We start from the raw sequence: 18,321 nt of genomic DNA on the forward strand, positions 1-18,321 counted from the left end.
CTGGTCTGGGAAGATCCCACATGCCGCGGAGCAACTAAGCCCGTGTGCCACAACTACTGAGCCTGCACTCTAGAACCCGCGAGCCACAACTACTGAAGCCTGTGCGCCTAGAGCCCGTGCTCCGCAACAAGAGAAGCCACTATAATGAGAAGCCCGTGCACTGCAACGAAGAGTAGATCCCGCTCACCACAACTAGAGAAAGCCCACACGCAGCAATGAAGACCCAACGCAGCCAAAAGTAAAATAAATAAAGTTATTTTTTTAAAAGTTCTGTATTTATTTACCTGTAAATTTTGGAAATGTTAACTGCTGAAAAATGGAAAGTGAGTGGGATAATGTTTGGGCAAACAAAATGTGGAGTTTTTTAGGGAGGAAGACGTTACATAAATCCAAAGCCAGTGAAGAAAATTTGGCTCAGTAGATTTTTGTCAAGTATAAAAACCTGGTTTTCAGAGTGAGTTTGAATTTTTATGGTTACACATAATTCCTTCAAATGGGCTGTAGTGGAATGCTATCTCATGCCCATTGGTCTCTTTGAGAGTGTTTTAATGTACTTACATGCATTCTTGCTGTCAAAATCATGTAAACCTCTTGCCTTTTACTTTAGTGTAAATGCTTTTCTAGTTTCAATGAGCTTTTAAAGACTTCTGCCTTATAATTTAAAACTCAGGCTCTCAGCATTGATGGAAGGACTAAAAAATAGCTCAGCACATTACACAATAGTTTATGGTTCTATTAGGAATAACAAATGGCTCAGCTAGTCAACAATACTTATCAAGCCTCTGTTTTAAAGCACTGTACTAAATACTATTGGAAACTTACAGAGAAATCCTTCATAAATCCAAATTCTAATAACATATATCAAAAAATAGAGAAAAATCAAATCAGTACTTGAGAGCATAACTTAGTGGTTCAATTTGCAAGCTCCAAGTCAGCCTCACATCCCCATTTGTTAGTGCTGATGATGGATAAGCCAGCTTCAGTTTGAACATATGTAGAATGGAGAATATAGTAATAGTACTTGCCTCATAGGCTGGGAAAATTTAAATAGGATGAAACATGTTTATATGCTCAGTATAGTAGCTGATACATAGTAAGCATTCAGTAAATATAAGCAGTTGTTTTTAGTAATTTTTAAATTATTAAAAATTATATATATCCAGAAAGTAATCAAATCATACATGTACACATTAACAAATATAGTAAAATGAGCTCTGATGGAATCACTCCAGTGGCAAGAAATGGAACAGTGCCAGCCTCTAGAAACCAACTCTCTGCTGCATCTTCCCCATCGTAACTCATTCCCTCCCTGCCTCCACTATCTTGACATCTGTTATAATCACTTTCTTACTTAAAGTTTTACCACCTAAACAATATATTTTAGTTTTTTCTAGTTTTGGACTCTATTAAATGATTGTATTTTGCTGCTTTCATTCAGCACTGTCCTTGAGAACCATCCTTGTGGATGAGTGTTGCTCTAATTTATTCCTTTTCATCGCTGTATGGTATTCCACTATATAAATATATAAACAATTTATTGGTCTGTTTTATTATTGATGGATATATAAGCTATTTTCAGTTTTTGATTCTTTTTTTTTTTTTTTTTTTTAGTTTCTGCTTTATAACAAAGTGAATCAGTCATACATATACATCTGTTCCCACATCCGCTCCCTCATGCATCTCCCTCCCTCCCACCCTCCCCATCCCACCCCTCCAGGCGGTCACAAAGCACCGAGCTGATCTCCCTGTGCTCTGCGGCTGCTTCCCACTATCTATCTACCTTACGTTTGGTAGTGTATATATGTCCATGCCTCTCTTTCCCTTTGTCACAGCTTACCCTTCCCCTTCCCCATATCCTCAAGTCCATTCTCAAGTAGGTCTGTGTCTTTATTCCCGTTTTACCCCTAGGTTCTTCATGACATTTTTTTTTTTTTTAATTCCATATATATGTGTTAGCATACGGTATTTGTCTTTCTCTTTCTGACTTACTTCACTCTGTATGACAGACTCTAGGTCTATCCACCTCATTACAAATAGCTCAGTTTCGTTTCTTTTTATGGCTGAGTAATATTCCATTGTATATATGTGCCACATCTTCTTTATCCATTCATCCGATGATGGACACTTAGGTTGTTTCCAGCTCCGGGCTATTGTGAATAGAGCTGCAATGAACATTTTGGTACATGTCTCTTTTTGAATTATGGTTTTCTCAGGATATATGCCTAGTAGTGGGATTGCTGGGTCATATGGTAGTTCTATTTTTAGTTTTTTAAGGAACCTCCATACTGTTCTCCATAGTGGCTGTACCAATTCACATTCCCACCAGCAGTGCAAGAGTGTTCCCTTTTCTCCACACCCTCTCCAGCATTTATTGTTTCTAGATTTCTTGATGATGGCCATTCTGACTGGTGTGAGATGATATCTCATTGTAGTTTTGATTTGCATTTCTCTAATGATTAATGATGTTGAGCATTCTTTCATGTGTTTGTTGGCAGTCTGTATATCTTCTTTGGAGAAATGCCTATTTAAGTCTTCTGCCCATTTTTGGATTGGGTTGTTTGTTTTTTTGCTATTGAGCTGCATGAGCTGTTTATAAATTTTGGAGATTAATCCTTTGTCAGTTGCTTCATTTGCAAATATTTTCTCCCATTCTGAGGGTTGTCTTTTGGTCTTGTTTATGGTTTCCTTTGCTGTGCAAAAGCTTTGAAGTTTCATTAGGTCCCATTTGTTTATCTTTGTTTTTATTTCCATTTCTCTAGGAGGTGGGTCCAAAAGGATCTTGCTGTGATTTATGTCATAGAGTGTTCTGCCTATGTTTTCCTCTAAGAGTTTGATAGTTTCTGGCCTTACATTTAGGTCTTTAATCCATTTTGAGCTTATTTTTGTGTATGGTGTTAGGGAATGATCTAATCTCATACTTTTACATGTCCCTGTCCAGTTTTCCCAGCACCACTTATTGAAGAGGCTGTCCTTTCTCCACTGTACATTCCTGCCTCCTTTATCAAAGATAAGTTGGCCATATGTGCGTGGGTTTATCTCTGGGCTTTCTATCCTGATCCACTGATCTATCTTTCTGTTTTTATGCCAGTACCACACTGTCTTAATTACTGTAGCTTTGTAGTATAGCCTGAAGTCAGGCAGCCTGATTCCTCCAGCTCCATTTTTCGTTCTCAAGATTGCTTTGGCTATTCGGGGTCTTTTGTTTTTCCAAACAAATTTTGAAATTTTTTGTTCTACTTCTGTGAAAAATGCCAGTGGTAGTTTGATAGGGATTGCATTGAATCTGTAGATTGCTTTGGGTAGTAGAGTCATTTTCACAATATTGATTCTTCCAATCCAGGAGCATGGTATATCTCTCCATCTATTTATATCATCTTTAATTTCTTTCATCAGTGTCTTATAATTTTCTGCATACAGGTCTTTTGTCTCCTTAGGTAGGTTTATTCCTAGATATTTTATTCTTTTTGTTGCAATGGTAAATGGGAGTGTTTTCTTGATTTCATTTTCAGATTTTTCATCATTAGTGTACAGGAATGCCAGAGATTTCTGTGCATTAATTTTGTATCCTGCTACTTTACCAAATTCATTGATTAGCTCTAGTAGTTTTTCGGTAGCATCTTTAGGATTCTCTATGTATAGTATCATGTCATCTGCAAACAGTGACAGCTTTACTTCTTCTTTTCCAATTTGGATTCCTTTTATTTCCTTTTCTTCTCTGATTGCTGTGGCTAAAACTTCCAAAACTATGTTGAATAAGAGTGGTGAGAGTGGGCAGCCTTGTCTTGTTCCTGATCTTAGTGGAAATGGTTTCAGTTTTTCACCATTGAGGACAATGTTGGCTGTGGGTTTGTCATATATGGCCTTTATTATGTTGAGGAAAGTTCCCTCTATGCCTACTTTCTGCAGGGTTTTTATCATAAATGGGTGTTGAATTTTGTCGAAAGCTTTCTCTGCATCTATTGAGATGATCATATGGTTTTTCTCCTTCAACTTGTTAATATGGTGTATCACATTGATTGATTTGCGTATATTGAAGAATCCTTGCATTCCTGGAATAAACCCCACTTGATCATGGTGTATGATCCTTTTAATGTGCTGTTGGATTCTGTTTGCTAGTATTTTGTTGAGGATTTTTGCATCTATGTTCATCAGTGATATTGGCCTGTAGTTTTCTTTCTTTGTGACATCCTTGCCTGGTTTTGGTATCAAGGTGATGGTGGCCTCGTAGAATGAGTTTGGGAGTGTTCCTTCCTCTGATATTGTTTGGAAGAGTTTGAGAAGGATGGGTGTTAGCTCTTCTCTAAATGTTTGATAGAATTCGCCTGTGAAGCCATCTGGTCCTGGGCTTTTGTTTGATGGAAGATTTTTAATCACAGTTTCAATTTCAGTGCTTGTGATTGGTCTATTCATATTTTCTATTTCTTCCTGAGTCAGTCTTGGTAGGTTGTGCATTTCTAAGAATTTGTCCATTTCTTCCAGGTTTTCCATTTTATTGGCATAGAGTTGCTTATAGTAATCTCTCATGATCTTTTGTATTTCTGCAGTGTCAGTTGTTACTTCTCCTTTTTCATTTCTAATTCTACTGATTTGAGTCTTCTCCCTTCTTTTCTTGATGAGTCTGGCTAATGGTTTGTCAATTTTGTTTATCTTCTCAAAGAACCAGCTTTTAGTTTGGTTGATCTTTGCTATCGTTTCCTTCATTTCTTTTTCATTTATTTCTGATCTGATCTTTATGATTTCTTTCCTTCTGCTAACTTTGGGGGTTTTTTGTTCTTCTTTCTCTAATTGCTTTAGGTGCAGGGTCAGGTTGTTTACTCGAAATGTTTCCTGTTTCTTAAGGTGGGATTGTATTGCTATAAACTTCCCCCTTAGAACTGCTTTTGCTGCGTCCCATAGGTTTTGGGTCGTCGTGTCTCCATTGTCATTTGTTTCTAAGTATTTCTTAATTTCCTCTTTGATTTCTTCAGTGATCACTTCATTATTGAGTAGTGTATTGTTTAGCCTCCATGTGTTTGTATTTTTTACAGATCTTTTCCTGTAATTGATGTCTAGTCTCATAGCATTGTGGTCGGAAAAGATACTTGATACAATTTCAATTTTCTTAAATTTACCAAGGCTTGATTTGTGACCCAAAATATGATCTATCCTGGAGAATGTTCCATGAGCACTTGAGAAAAATGTGTATTCTGTTGTTTTTGGGTGGAATGTCCTATAAATATCAATTAAGTCCATCTTGTTTAATGTATCATTTAAAGCTTGTGTTTCCTTATTTATTTTCATTTTGGATGATCTGTCCATTGGTGAAAGTGGGGTGTTAAAGTCCCCTACTATGATTGTGTTACTGTCGATTTCCCCTTTTATGGCTGTTAGTATTTGCCTTATGTATTGAGGTGCTCCTATGTTGGGTGCATAAATATTTACAATTGTTATATCTTCTTCTTGGATCGATCCCTTTATCGTTATGTAGTGTCCTTCTTTGTCTCTTCTAATAGTCTTTATTTTAAAGTCTATTTTGTCTGATATAAGAATTGCTACTCCAGCTTTCTTTTGATTTCCATTTGCATGGAATATCTTTTTCCATCCCCTTACTTTCAATCTGTATGTGTCTCTAGGTCTGAAGTGGGTCTCTTGTAGACAGCATATATATGGGTCTTGTTTTTGTATCCATTCAGCCACTCTGTGTCTTTTGGTGGGAGCATTTAGTCCATTTACATTTAAGGTAATTATTGATATGTATGTTCCTATTCCCATTTCCTTAATGGCTTTGGGTTCGTTATTGTAGGTATAGTCCTTCTGTTGTGTTTCTTGCCTAGAGAAGTTCCTTTAGCATTTGTTGTAAAGCTGGTTTGGTGGTGCTGAACTCTCTCAGCTTTTGCTTGTCTGTAAAGGTTTTAATTTCTCCATCAAATCTGAATGAGATCCTTGCTGGGTAGAGTAATCTTGGTTGCAGGTTTCTCTCCTTCATCACTTTAATTATGTCCTGCCACTCCCTTCTGGCTTGTAGAGTTTCTGCTGAGAGATCAGCTGTTAACCTGATGGGGATTCCCTTGTGTGTTATTTGTTGTTTTTCCCTTGCTGCTTTTAATATGATTTCTTTGTGTTTAATTTTTGACAGTTTGATTAATATGTGTCTTGGCGTATTTCTTCTTGGATTTATTCTGTATGGGACTCTCTGTGCCTCCTGGACTTGATTAACTATTTCCTTTCCCATATTAGGGAAGTTTTCAACTATAATCTCTTCAAATATTTTCTCAGTCCCTTTCTTTTTCTCTTCTTCTTCTGGAACCCCTATAATTCGAATGTTGGTGCGTTTAATGTTGTCCCAGAGGTCTCTGAGACTGTCCTCTGTTCTTTTCATTCTTTTTTCTTTATTTTTCTCTGCATCAGTTATTTCCACTATTTTATCTTCCACCTCACTTATCCGTTCTTCTGCCTCAGTTATTCTGCTATTGATCCCATCTAGAGTATTTTTCATTTCATTTATTGTGTTTTTAATCGATGCTTGATTCATCTTTAGTTCTTCTAGGTCCTTGTTAACTGTTTCTTGCATATTGTCTATTCTATTTCCAAGATTTTGGATCTGGGAAATAGAATCTTGGATCAGCTTTACTATCATTATTCTGAATTCTTTTTCAGGTAGACTGCCTATTACCTCTTCATTTGTTAGGTCTGGTAGGTTTTTATCTTGCTCCTTCACCTGCTGTGTGTTTTTCTGCTTTCTCATTTTGCTTATGTTACTGTGTTTGGGGTCTCCTTTTTGCAGGCTGCAGATTCGTAGTTCCCGTTGTTTTTGGTGTCTGTCCCCCGTGGCTAAGGTTGTTTCAGTAGGTTGTGTAGGCTTCCTGGTGGGGGGGACTAATGCCTGTGTTCTGGTGGTTGAAGCTCGATCTTGTCTTTCTGGTGGACAGGTCCACGTCTGGTGGTGTGTTTTGGGGTGCCTGTGGCCTTATTATGTTTTTAGGTATCCTCTCTGCTAATGGGTGGGGTTGTGTTCCTGCCTTGCTAGTTGCTTGGCATAGGGTGACCAGCACTGTAGCTTGCTGGTCGTTGACTGAAGCTGGGTGTTGGTGTTGAGATGGAGATCCCTGGGAGATTTTCGCTGCTTGATATTATGTGGAGCTGGGAGGTCTCTTGTGGACCCGTGTCCTGAAGTTGGCTCTCCCACTTCAGAGGCACAGCACTAACTCCTGGCTGCAGCACCAAGAGCCTTTCATCCACCCGGCTCAGAATAACAGTGAGAAAAAGTAGAAAGAAATAATTAGTAGAAGAAAGAAAGAGAGATTGAAAGAAAGGAAGAAGGGAAGTAAGTAAGGAAGGAAGGAAGAAAGAAAGAAAGGAGGGAGGGAGGAAGGATGGAAAGAAAGGAAAGAAAGGAGGGAGGGAGGGAGGAATGAAAGCAAAAGGAAGAGTGAATGGAAGAAGAGAGGGAGGGAGGGAGGAAGGAAAGAAAGAAAGAAAGACAGGAGGGAGGGAGGGAGGGAGGAAGGAAAGAGAAAGTGGAAAGAAGAAGGGTGGGAGGGAGGGAGGGATGGAGGAAAGAAAAAGAAAGAAGGAAAGGAGGAGCGGAGGGAGGGAGGGAGGAAGGGAAGGGAGGAAAAAAAGAAAGAGCAGGTAAAGTAAAATAGAATAAAGTATGAAATATAGTAGCGTTATTAAAATTAAAAAGTAATTATTGAAAAAAAACACGGACCGAAAGAACCCTGGGACATATGGTGGAAGCAAAGCTATACAGAGAGAATCCTACACAGAAGATTACACATACACATTCACAAAAAGAGAGCAGGGGGAAAAATCAAAAATCTTGCTCTCCAAGTCCACCTCCTCGATTTGGGATAATTCGTTGTAAAAAGAGGAAAAGGGCGAGAAGTCTGAAATCTTGCTAAGTCCACCTCCTTAATTTGAGATAATTCGTTGTAAAAAGAGGGGAAAAAAAGGGGGGGGGGAAGTCTTAAATCTTGTCCTCAAGGTCCACTTCCTCAATTTGGGATGATTCGCTGTCCATTCATGCACTCCACAGACGCAGGGCACATCAAATGGACCGTGGAGCTTTAATCCGCTGCCTCGGAGGCTGCACAGAGAGATTTCCCTGTCTCTGCTCTCACAGCTCCCGGGTCTCAGCCTTGGACCTGGCCCCGCCTCTGCGCGTAGGTCGCCGGAGGGCGTCCGTTCTTCGCTCAGACAGGACGGGTTTAAAGGAGCCGCTGATTCGGGGGCTCTGGCTCACTCAGGCAGAGGGGAGGGAGGGGAATGCCCTCTCCTCGCGCACCAGGCAACAAAAGGGAAAAAAGTCTCTTGCCTCTCCGGTAGCTCCAGACCCTTTCCCCGGACTCCCTCCGGGCTAGCACTAACCCCTTCAGGCTCTCTTCCTGCCGCCAGCCCCAGTCCTCTCCCTGCGCTCCGACTGAAAGCCGATACCCGAGCCTCAGCTCCCAGCCCCGCCCGCCCTGGCGGCCGAGCAGACAAGTCTCTCGGGCTGGTGTGTGCCTGAGGGCACCGATCCTCTGTGCCAAAATCTCTCTGCTTTGCCCTCCACACCCCTGTTGCTGTGCTCTCCTCCGCTACTCCGAAGCTTTCCCCCTCCGCCACCTGCAGTCTCCGCCCTCGAAGGGGCTTGTAGTGTGTAGAAACCTTCCCTCCTTCTCGGCTCCCTCCCACTGGTGCAGGTCCCGTCCATATCCTATTGTCTCTGTTTATTCTTTTTTTCTTTTGACCTACCCAGGTATGTGGGGAGTTTCTTGCCTTTTGGGGGGTCTGAGGTCTTCTGTCAGCGTTCAGTAGGTGTTCTGTTGGAGTTGTTCCACGTGTAGATGAATTTCTGATGTATCTGTGGGGAGGAAGGTGATCTCCGCGTCTTACTCTTCCGCCATCTTCCTCCGGCTCTCCCAGTTTTTGATTCTTAAAAACAGTGCCACTATGAACATTCTGGTCCTCATATTCAAGAGATTCTCTAGGAATGCAGTTGCTGAGTCATAAAAGATATGTATCTTCAATTTTCTGAGATAAAGCTAAACATTTTTCTAAAATTTTTCTTCCAGTTTTCAGTCTCATTAGCCCTGAATGAGGGTTTCCGCTACTTCATATTCTCACAAATACCTGGTATTGGTTAGACTTTTTTTAGTATAAAGTTATGTATGTATGTATTTATTTATTTATTTATGGCTACATTGGATCTTTGTTGCTGTATGTGGGCTTTCTCTAGTTGCAGTGAGCAGGGGCTACTCTTCGTTGTGGTGCACGGGCTTCTCATTGTGGTGGCTTCCCTTGTTGTGGAGCACAGGTTCTAGGCACATGGGCTTCAGTAGTTGTGGCACATGGGCTTAATTGCTCTGAGGCATGTGGGATCTTCCCAGACCAGGGGTCGAACCCATGTCCCCTGCATTGGCAGGCAGATTCTTAAGCACTGAGCCACCAGGGAAGTCCAGGTTAGACTTTTAATGTATACAGTCTGGTATGTAGATTATATTACTGGAACTCATTTTTTAAAAAACAATCTCAAACTTACAGAAAAGTTGCAAGTACAATACAAGTAACCTTTTTTCTTGAACCGTTTGAGGATAATTTGCCAACATGATACAGTAATGTCCCAGAATAGTTTGTGTGTTCTACAAACAAGGACATTCTTTTATGTATCCATAATATAACCAACAAAATCAGAAAACTTACTTGATAACATTGTGACCATCCAATCTACAAACCCCCTACAGGTTTCACTAACTGTCTGACTTACGTCCTTTATGGTAAAAGGATCCAGTTTAGAATGCATACTGTGTATAGTTGCCACATTCCTCTGGTCTCCAATCTGGAACCACTCTTGTCTTGACTCTCATGGCCTTGATACTTTTGCAAATAATAGTCCAGTTATTTTGTTGAATATCTCTCAGTTTATGATTGTCTGTTGTTACCTCATGATTAAATTCAAGTTAGATATCTTTCCAGGAGTATCACAGAAGATGGTCTACTATGTTCTTATTGCATCCTATCCAGTGGCAGATGATTTTGATTCATCTTATTACTGCTGCAGCTGATAAACACTTGATTAAGGTGGTGACTGCTGAGCTTCTCCATCATACAATTACTCTTTTCTCTTTTTGTAATAAATAAGTATTTTTGGCCAGTGAGAGCCACTTCAAGCTGGCTCGTCTTTTGACCATTCACCCTCTATTACTACTTCCTTACTTTCTGGCATCGACTCTCCATGCTAAGTCATCCTCCCATGGGAATGCCCTCCTTGCCTATAGGTAACCCCTCCCAAATTTATTGCTTGCTCAAATTTCCCCTTTGAATTTCATCCCTGTCTATCCCATTGCCTATCTGGCATTTCCAGTTGGGTAGCTAATGGGCATCTTAAATTTTATTTGTTCAGAATACAGTTCCCGACATTACCCATTAAATGGGTTTCTCCCCTAGGCATCTCCATCTCATTCAGTTGCATCGTCATCTTCCTCCTTCCTCAGGCTCAAGAAACCTAGATGTCAGCCTTTAGTCTTTGCTCTCTTCCCCACCACACCCAGATTCAGACTGTCAGCAAGTTTTGTGCATATACCTCTTTAGGAGGTGTATGCCTCATGTCTGTCCGCTTCTCTCCAGTTCCTCCTGGCTCACTCTTTCCTTCCTCTTGGATGTTTACAGTAGCCTCTTTACTGGTTTCTCCACTTTCATTCTTGCTTCACTCAAGTCCATTTCCACACACCTTTTATCAGTGCAAATCAGACCAGGTCACTTCCTTGCTTAAAACACTGTAATGTCTTCTCATCCCTCTCAGGATACAGTCCAAACCCATGAAGCTCCACATGCTCTTACTTCTGCTTTGTTCTTCAACTCCATCTCGTGTTCCTCTTTCTCTTGCTGAAATGGGGAGAACAAGGGAAACAGTCCCTTCTTTCAGTTCCTTAAACCTTCTAAGCTCTTTTCTACCTCAAGGCGTCATCTGAACATGTGTCCTCATGCCCTTCACACAGCTGCACTTTTCTTAGCCTTCAGGTCTCACCTTAACTGTCCCCTCCTGAGATGGGTCTTCCTGGATTATCACTGAAGTTCATCTTGCCCCATACCTCATTATTCTCTACTAAACACCCTCTTTTCTTCATAGTACTTAACACGCTCTGAAGGCATTTGGTTCTTTACTTGCTTGTTGTTTTCTTTTCCCCATTAGACTGCAGGCTCAGGAGAATAGCAGCCTGTGCCCAAGTGCTAACAGAGTGTTAGAAGAAAGTAACAGTGGTTCAGTACTCAGTGCCACCAGAAATGAACACAGTGCAACTGCCTAAAAGAGGAAGTGCACCCTTTTTGAGGTATGGAGAAGAAGATTAAATGCTATTGTTGATGTAAGAGAATAAAATGATTTTTAGAAGCTAATTTTCCCAAAACTACAAAAGGCTGAGACAGGAAAACAGAATCAGTGAGAATCTATTAATAAACCATGATGAAATCTGCATCAATGTGTTCTCTTACCTTTAAAATGAAAAACAGCTTCTTTTACAAGGTTGTAGAGCTTATAAGAGAGGCTTTTGAAAGCCAGTCTCCCAACTTTCTTTGTGTAAATAATGGCTTCCAAGAAGGATGTACTGTACTTACATGCAGAGTGGAAAACTGAGCTCAGCAGAGATGCTCGTCACTATCTATAAGGTTTTGTCAGGGGACATGGTTACTAGGTAGAGGGAAAACAATCAGCAGTAAAGAATGGGAACTCAGTTACTCACTTTTCTAAGAGCGTTTCGTAGCAGTTAGACCCATTGAGATCTGTTGTGAAGATTTGAGATTTTTACCTATTGATTTTTTTAAGTTTTTCAAAGCTAATTTTTTTGGTTAAAATAGAAATCTAATCCAATAATAATGATAACAATAGCTGTTTTAGTCAACTGTTCTGTGGTAACAAATAGCCCCCAAATTTCAGTGGCTTGCAAGGACAGAGGATTATTTGTTGCCCACATTACGTGTCTTTGGCAGATTGGCATTGAATCTGCTCCTGCGCCCTGTGTCTTTTCATTCCATGATCCAGGCCAAAGGAGCAGCCTCTCTCTGGGACATGGTGTGCTCATGGCAAAGAGAGAGAGCCAGTGGAAACATGTGTTGCCCATTAAAACTTCTGATCAGACATTATCTATGTCATGTCTACTCATAGGCTAGTGGCCAAGGTGAGTCATATGGCGAAGCCCATTGTCAGTGGTTTGGGGATAAGTAATCCACCTATAGCATCCTGTGAACCACATGGAACCAGTGGAGATACCAGGGCACATCCTGTGGATACCTGAGGAACCAGAAAAGGAACTGAGTATTTGGAAACAGTAGTACAGTGTACCACATTGGCAGACATTTACCAAATGCTATTTGCCAGGTACTTTTTCATGTGCCTTACATTTATTAACTCATTGAATCCCAAAATTATCCTATCAGATAGGTATTATTAATTACTCCCATTTTACAGGTGTGGAAACTGAGGCCCAAGTCCACACAGCTGGTAATTACCAGAGCCAGACTTCAAACCCAGGCATCTAGGTTTGAAGGCATCCTCACTCTAGGAAATTTGAGAATGAGCACAAGTTGTTGATTGAAACATTTTGTGTGTGCTTTTTGAGGACTGTGCGGCATAATGATTAATGTTAAATTAGTGGTTATTCTCCTAGGTATAGTATATTTCCAAGGAACTAAAAATTTAAAGGGATACTAACTGTGATAACTAGATGGACCAATCCATTGATCTCTTAAGGACCTGAGAATTCTCTCCATTCCAATTTGTCTTTCATATCAGCATTCTGATTTGTGAACCTATGGAAATAAATATACTTGGTTCATGTATTTATTGAGTTCATACTATTTGCCTAGCACTTTGGTTTTCTTGGTTTTCTTAATCTGCTAGAAGTGTGACATTAAAATCTCACTGGTTCTCTTAAAGGCACAGCTCAATGTCTCTTCCCTTGGGAAACCTTCCTTGGCACCTCAAGCTGAGTTTGCCACTCCTGCCTCTGAGGTGCATTAGAAAGAGCCCAGGAGACATCACCACTTACCAACCATGTGACCTGGGGACAGGCTCTGTCTCCTCTGAGTAAAAAGGATCAAAATATATACCTCATAGAATGGTCATGAAGCTTCAGTAACGTTTCATTTGAAAGTACTTTGTGACCATTAAGGTTTTCTGCAAAATTGTAAGGATTTGATGAATCTTTATAACATTCTTCCTGACTTCTTCTCTGACCTTTTTGTCCCCCTCTCTTCTGTTGATTCACTCAACAGGTATTTCCTGAGCCCCTGCTGTTAGGGACAGTCACTGCAGTGTTTAGGGACACGGACTCTGGGGCCAGACTGCTTGAGTTTAAATCCCTGCTCTACCATGCATTCACTGTGTCAGTTTGGTATTTAACCTTACTTTGCCTTAGTTTTCTAATCTTTAAAATGGAAACAGTAATACCTTCATCTCTTGGTTTATTGTGGGGATTAAATTAATTAATATATCTAATAAGTTTAGATCTCTGCCTGATATATATCATTACCTGCTAGAATGTATGTTCTCCATAAAGGCAGTGATTTCATGGCTATAACCCAGTGCCAAGAACAGTGCCTAGAAATAATAAGTACTCAATAAATATTTGTTAAATGAATGAGTGAATATGATAAGCCTTGTGGAAGAAAAAAATTAAAGGGCAGGGTGAAATCATGTAGCAAGTGCTTTTTTTTAATCTTTACTTTTATTTTAATCTTTGAATATTCAGAGATTAAATTTTAGCTGATTATTAGATACATTTATTGGCATATAATGATTAGTCATTCATTATCATTGAATTAAAACATTCTTTCTATTTAAAAAAATTAATTCTTCGAGATTTCTGTAGGAAAATTAGTTAATGTTTTAAAAATAAACCATCAAGACTGTATCTTTTAATGTTAAATTAAGGCTACAAGTACTCTTAGACAATTATTTTTCATTCTTTCATGACACTCTGACTAGATGTCTATTTGCATTACCTTGAAATTATGTGGGGTTTTTTTGAATGCTTTTCGTGAAGCATGGTAAATACTCTTCTATGTCTCATTCTTTCCAAGTTGCCATGAAGAGTTATAGGCAAAACTTGTGGAGACAAGGTCCCTGACAAAAAATATTTTTGAAAATCAGAGTTTACCAAACCATGAGTTCTTCAAGAACTGGGACTGTGTCTTACTGTGCCTCTGAATCCATGCACCTAGCTTGATTCCGAGCATTTAGGAGAAGCTCAAGAAATGAATGGACAAATGATGGATGGATGAGTGTCTATTCTCTGAAAGATTGATGGGAAGAAATGTCATCCATCCATTCTTTTTCTGAACTCCTGAGTCCTATCATTCAATCTGCTAGCAGATAACACTGATGAGCAAAATCACCTTAGTCACAAAGAATCCCCTGCACAGAGTTAAGTTTTAATGTTTTGTCCTGTGTTTTTAAAAAAAAAAAAAATCAAAGGATGATACGAGGAAATAAAAACAAAATCAGTTACTGCCTTTATTACAGAAGTTTTGAGGGCAGCATCTAGTGTCTCAGTTCAGTCCCTTCTCCCCCGCACCCAAAAGAACATTCCATTTGAGAATTTCTTTTTATTTTTTTCTATTTTTTAAAAATTAATTATTTATTTTTTTAATTTATATTTTTTGTGGTACGCGGGCCTCTCACTGTTGTGGCCTCTCCAGTTGCGGAGCACAGGCTCTGGACGCGCACGGGCCCAGCCGCCCCGCGGCATGTGGGATCTTCCCAGACCGGGGCACGAACCCATGTCCCCTGCATCGGCAGGCGGACTCTCAACCACTGCGCCACCAGGGAAGCCCAAGAATTTCTTTTTAAAATCTCAGGCTAGGAACACTTTGCTTTCTTGAAGTGTTTCATGCCTCCTCCTTTCTGCTTATGAGAATGATGTGGCTAATTGTGCCCCTTCTTTCATTTTGACTGCCTGGAGCCCCAGAGTCAAACTTGGAGTATAATTATAGCACGTATATTTGTGTCTTTCATTTCAGTGGTCTGGAATTTCTGCTCTCACTTATGTTTTCCCTGTCTGGACTTTAAAATGTCTATTAATATATTACTGTCATTTGGTTACACATGTACTTGCTGAAAGCCACGCCAAATCCCTATGGAATGAGGTAAATTATAAATAAATACACATGTGTGCATTCTTATAGTCCCAAAACAACTACTTATACAAAGGCATCTAAATTGGGTTGCTGACACTTAGTAGGAAGAATCTCTTTTCCACAGACCAAGTAGAACTAACATATGCTGTTTCTCTGCATTGTCTCTTTGGTTCCTATGGTATAAATAAGTTCTTTAAAGTGTATGGCTCAGGCAGGTGTAGCTTTCTGAAGATGAGTGGCCTACTTTTGTGTTCTTTCAGTTTGCTAAAGTAGTGCTTTTTCCTGAAAGTCTCTTGGCCCATCCTATAAATAAATTAATGTTTTTTTCTAACTTCCTCAAAGGAAAGAGCAGAGATCATCCAGTAAATTCTTGCCTTCTTGGATAAAGGTAGACCTTGTTTGTGCTCTGCCTGTTATTCTCAAAAAAGGACATTTTGGGGAGTTGTGACCATTTCAGCTCAGTTGGCAACTATTTTGTTAGTGGTTTGTAGAACAGGATAAATCTCTGCATAAAGACCTACAGCTTGTCTACTTGATATTTGTTTTAAGGGGAAATCATGCCTTATCTTTATGGCTGGCTGTCACCTTTGTGATGATATGTCAACAGGAGAGAAGAACGTATGTCACAAGGTGACAGCAAAGTGCTACATCCATCAGGGTGAATGGGTGATGTCACTGAGTTAGCACCGCCATCAATGAGCTCTTTAAGGATTCTGGCTGAATTCTAAATTTGCATATTGATGAAAGCTAGAGAACCATTTCAGGACAGATTTTAGAGCACAGCTTCTTTTTCAGTAATATCATTTGAACTCCAGAGAAATACAAGCTTGCACTCTTGCTCCTCTGAACCTTTAAAGGCTCTTTTCTCCTTTCTTGCTTTCCCAGCAGGCAAAACTCTGACTCGTTCTTCATATTCAGCCCAAAGTCATTTTCTCTGTGGACTGATGCCCCCTCCTCTATGCAGAAGTAGTTGCATGTTGTATGTTATGTGATAGCAGTTATTACTTTCTAGTGTTATGATAGCTCACCCCTCTAGGGGAAGACTCACTCTTAAAATCCTGTTATGAAATTATCATGAAAAAGGAAGGAAAATTGTCATTAATATTCACGGTGGAGGAAAAATATTCTAGCACTTACTGCCGTTATCTCTAGTACATTTTCTCCTATTTCTTGGGAGAGGGTCTCTTTAGTAAAGGTATACAAAATCTTTCTAAATGTAGTCACGCTGTCCAAATGCTGTGTCACCATTGTTAACTAACCCCCGCCTCCCAGGTGTCGTGCTACTTAGCACCTGTGCTCTTATCTTGGACTTTAAAAATATTAAACTATTGGGCTTCCCTGGTGGCGCAGTGGTTGAGAGTCCGCCTGCCGATGCAGGGGACACGAGTTCGTGCCCTGGTCCGGGAAGATCCCACATGCCGTGGAGCAGCTGGGCCCGTGAGCCATGGCCGCTGAGCCTGCGCGTCCAGAGCCTGTGCTCCGCAATGGGAGAGGCCACAACAGTGAGAGGCCCGTGTACCGCAAAAAAAAAAAAAAAAAAAAAATTAAACTATTAAAAATAACTTTTATTCGAATTTACCTTTGTATAAAAATTAATGCTTATTATAGAAAATCTAGCAAAAGCAGCCATACAAGAAAACTCATAGCTAAGTCACTGCTGTGTTTCGATATTTTTAACCATCCTATATTTTGAATAGGGAAAAGTTTTATACTGTCTTGCTACCTAATTTTTAAACCAAGCTACTTATAAAGTTCATATTTATATGAGCAGAGTCTACAGAAGATGTGTCCCTCTTCTACAGAAGACAGGTACTGCATGACAGATCATTAAGGTCACCAAATAGAGAGAGACTGTGCACTGAATCCAGGTTTGAATTCTGCAATTGCCCTTTGTCAGCTATGTGACTTTGGGCAATCTGCTTAAACCTTGGGAGCCTTGGTTTCCTCACCAGTAAAATGAGGACAGTTATTCTTACCTTTCCCAGGCGCTATAAAAATGAAATGATTTGTGCTTCCCTGGTGACACAGTGATTAAGAATCCGCCTGCCAACACAGGGGACACGGGTTCGAGCCCTCGTCTGAGAAGATCCCACATGCTGCGGAGCAACTAAGCCCATGCGCCACAACTACTGAGCCTGTGCTCTAGAGCCCGCGAGCCACAACTACTGAGCCCACATGCCACAACTACTGAAGCCCACGTGCCTAGAGCCCGTGCTCGGCAATAGGAGAAGCCACCGCAATGAGAAGCCCGCGCACTGCAAGGAAGAGTAGCCCCCGCTTGCCGCAACTAGAGAAAGCCTGTGCCCAGCAACAAAGACCCAATGCAGCCAAAAATAAATAAATAAAATAAATAAATTTTTTAGAAAATGAAATGATTTGATGTGCATATGCACACCTATCACATAACGTTTTTAGTCTGTTCGCCTTTACCTACCTGTAGAGCTTCACTGTCAGTGCCCTTTGCCCTCTGAGATTCTGCCATTTGAACTTCCTGCAGTTCACCAACTAGACCAGAATACCTTGTGAAGATTTACTCATTACTCATTGCATCTGATGCTGTTCACTAGTGCAGGAGGAAGATGTAGAGGAAGATAAAGGGCTCCAGGCAAAGGCTTTACCTGGGGGTTGTGGATATAGTAAGATAACTACAGAGATATTCCTCATCCTAAATAAAATCTATAGTTTATAAAAAACTATTAATGTCTATAAAGAAAATAATTAGCTGAGAATTGTTCATTATTCCTGGTATTTATAATAACTAGTTCTCAGCCTTTGGGTTTCTAGGGGTAACACAACATGAGATGTTTGGTTTTATAGGAAGATCACTTAATGAAAGTGATTCTATCAGGAAGGACTAAAATAGTATTTTGCTTTTGCATACCTTTACATGTTTAAGCAATGTGTAAAATTAGGAGAGACTGTGGAAAGAAAAAACTCTTTCTATTTTCTTTTTTTTTGCGGCACGCGGGCCTCTCACTGCTGTGGCCTCTCCCGTTGCGGAGCACAGACTCCGGATGCGCAGGCTCAGTGGCCATGGCTCACGGGCCCAGCCGCTCCACGGCATGTGGGGTCCCCCCGGACCGGGGCACAAACCCGTGTCCCCTGCATCGGCAGGCGGACTCTCAACCACTGCACCACCAGGGAAGCCCAAAACTCTTTCTATTTTCTTCTGGCAGTTGGGGATGAGAAAAAAGAGCCGCACAGTTTGATGTGATTTGGGGCCCGAGA

The sequence above is a fragment of the Hyperoodon ampullatus genome (genome assembly GCF_949752795.1).
Source record: "Hyperoodon ampullatus genome assembly, chromosome: 1".
NCBI classification, from domain to species: domain Eukaryota; kingdom Metazoa; phylum Chordata; class Mammalia; order Artiodactyla; family Ziphiidae; genus Hyperoodon; species Hyperoodon ampullatus.